Raw genomic sequence first — 3,065 nt, 5'->3', positions numbered from 1 at the left:
CCCCCCCCCCCCACTCACCAGGTTCTGGATCTCGTGGAAGATGACAGCGTGGTACTGCCGGAGGATTTTGGCAATGCTGCACCTCTTCCCTCTGCTCAGCACAGCGACGAGCAGGAGGAGCAGAACAGCGCAGGACAGCGCCCGGGGGAGAATCTGCGCAGGGAAGGGCCCGGTGTCAGCCAGGGGGAAGCCGGGGATAAAGGGATGCTCCGGACTCTGCCTTCAGCCCCTCACCACAAGCCTCCATCAGACCTGTTCCCCCCTCTGGAGGCGCAGCGTGTGCAGGAGGGAAAGCACCTGCCTCCTCTCCCAGAGGACGTCCCCCCAGCCCAACTGTCTCCTCTTGGAGCAAAGTGTGGCAGGGACCTTTGTAGGTCTATAGGATCTGTCCCCAAGCTCTCTGCCCCAACAGGGTCCCCAGTACCTCCCCAGCTTGTGGCATTTCAAGCCCAGGCGCTCAACCACCAAAAATCAAGGGGAGCAGAAAGGGATGTGCCCTGCTCTTTGGAGAGGAGCAGGAGGCAGGGAGCTGCCTGGTTCTCTGCCAGGAAACCTCCACGCCTGGACATGAATGGTTTCAGGCACCCTTGGAAGAATGCTCTCTGCAACTCCGCAAGCCCCGCAGCACGGACACAGTTATTCAGCATTTTCCCGGCTCCCACGCAGCCCCCACTCATCCCGGGCTCGGGTGCCCTCACTCAAGAGCCAGATAAAAGCAGCACAAGCGCCTGCTCTCGCCAGCGCGTCCAGGCTGCCTCCGAGCCTCCCAGCTCCAAGCCTTCCCGGCAGCCCCGAGCCGGCCCCGGCAGAGAGGGGAAACCCAAGTGCTGACATCTGAGCTGGCAGGGGAGCACAGGGAGGGGGCGGCCGGACCCTCCGAGGGATGAGTCCCAAGGATTTGAAGAAAAGCCAGCGCAACCTCAGGTGACCGGGACCGGGGATATTTGAGCAGTCCCACAGCAGCGCGGCGAGGATGGGAAGCCCAATACACGCACAGCATCTGCCAGGAAAGGAGCCCGACGGCCCTCCACGTCTTCGCATCGCTGAGAGATGGCACAGCACTGCAGCCCCATCCTGGCATCGGGGCATTCCTATCATCTCCCGTTTGCAGGAAAAGCCCCCCCAAAAATCCCCCCCATCCCCCCCTCTCTGGGCGTCAGGTCTGGGCAGGCAGAAAGCAGCTCAGCTCCTTCCAAATATGCAACCCCTGTGCTGCGGCCAAAGCGCACGAGGAGGAAGGGGCAGGCAGCTCTGCCTGCTGCCAGCGTCTGCCTGCCCCGAGCCCCAGCTCACATCTCAGCAGGTTCACTGCCGTCCCAGCCACGTCTGCCTCTCGGGCTTGGCTTTTTGCTCAGAGAAGCCAGAAGGAAGAAGTTCCCTTGCTGAAGTCCGAGCCCAGGCTGACACCATCCCTCCTGCCCTTCGGTGGGAACCTGGAGGGTTTGTTTGTAAAACCTGCATCCGCTCCGCGCTCCCCGCTCCATAAAGGGCTGGACCCGGCTCCAAAAGGGCAAGGAAAACTTTCCTCGCTCTCCCGCTCCCACAGCTCAGCAGGAGCGATGGCAGCTTGACACAAGGTGAAGCCCAACACGCTGCAAGTCTGGGAACCCAGGGACACAGGCGCACCTTGGAGCAGAAACGCATGCGAGGAGATGAGCAAATCCACGTGCAACCAGTACAAATCCCACTGGGCTCTTCAGCTTCCTTAATCGCCACACGCCTTCCACGGAGGAAAGAGCCTCCCCGTGCTGCTGGCTTTGCTCTCTGCAAACCCACAGAGAGATCTCACCCCAGAGGTGATTCAGCAGAGAGCCAAGGGTACAATCCTCAGGGGCACCAAAGGAGAGCGCTGCTTCCATGAAGACACCCTGTCCAAAGTCTAAGGGTTGCTCTCAGGAAGCCTCCGCCGCCAGGAAGACAAGGCCATGCGATTTTACCATTAAACTGGAAATGACTTCCCTGAAGTGGCTTATTAAACAACTGGGACCAAATTCCAGGAGAAATCACCCCATTTACAGCATTTCCAGGCAGCCGAGCCTGGCACTGGACTCTCAGTCCGCACGGGAGGAAGCGCAGCCTGCAGTTAAAAAAGCTCAGCGAGCAGCCGGGAGAGGAGCTCAGAGGGTGCTTCCCACCACCCCCGCAGAGAGCAGGGAAGCAGCGGTGACAAGAGAGGGATGCGGGGGAGAGACGAAGCCGGCAAACCCCAGTCCCGGCCATTGCTTCCCACCCTTCAGGACGGAGGAAGATAAGTTCAGCGGCTGATTTGGGGTTATTCCTTCTCCCCTTGCTCCCATCCCCGCAGCAGCAAGCTACAGGCAGGCAGGGCAGCGCTGGGATTAGGCACATCCCTTCCCACGGGAGGGCTGGCAGGGAAGAGGCAGCCAGGGGAAGCGTGGGTGCAGGACGGTCACAGCCTGCTCCGCCTGGCAGGGGAAGCTAATCTCTTCCTCGGCTCTAATCCTCCAGCAAATACGAGGAGATAAGGGAAATCACCATTATTGATAGAGCAGCTCCTGGTGGCACCCGGGCTAGCCCCAGCCACCCAGGCAGCGAGGGGCAATGCCTGCTGCCTGCCCGGGAGCCCCACTGGGGTCCCCAGGTCCTTCCAGCCAAAGGGACCCTGTCCCTGACACTCTCCTATCCAAAGGGACCCTGCCACCACCCAGAGCCCCAGCACCTGCTGCAGCTCCAGGCAGGGACAGACCCTCCGTTCTCCCCCTTGGGACCAGCCAGGTGAAAGCCCCATCCCGGCCAGGTCTGAGCCCCATCCCGGCCACAGCAGCCTGGTCCCTCTGGACCAGCCCTCCCAGCCAGACCGGAGCCCCCTTCCCCACCGGCTTCCAGCTCCGTCCCGCCGCGACCCTCCCAGCTGGATCCAAGCCCCATCCTGACCCAGCCCAGCCCTGTTCCGACCGGTCCAAGCCCTTTCCCGGCTGGACCGGCCCCTTCCCGGCCGGACCGGCCCCTCTCCCGGTCGGTCCAAGCCCCATTCCAGGAGAAGCAGCCGAGTCCCGAGGGATCCCAAGCCCCGTCCCGGCTGCTGCGAGTCCCACCCCGGCGGA

Source organism: Aptenodytes forsteri, unplaced genomic scaffold, assembly GCF_000699145.1.
Source record: "Aptenodytes forsteri isolate BGI_AS27 unplaced genomic scaffold, ASM69914v1 Scaffold47, whole genome shotgun sequence".
Taxonomy (NCBI): domain Eukaryota; kingdom Metazoa; phylum Chordata; class Aves; order Sphenisciformes; family Spheniscidae; genus Aptenodytes; species Aptenodytes forsteri.
This window is presented reverse-complemented; position numbering follows the sequence as displayed.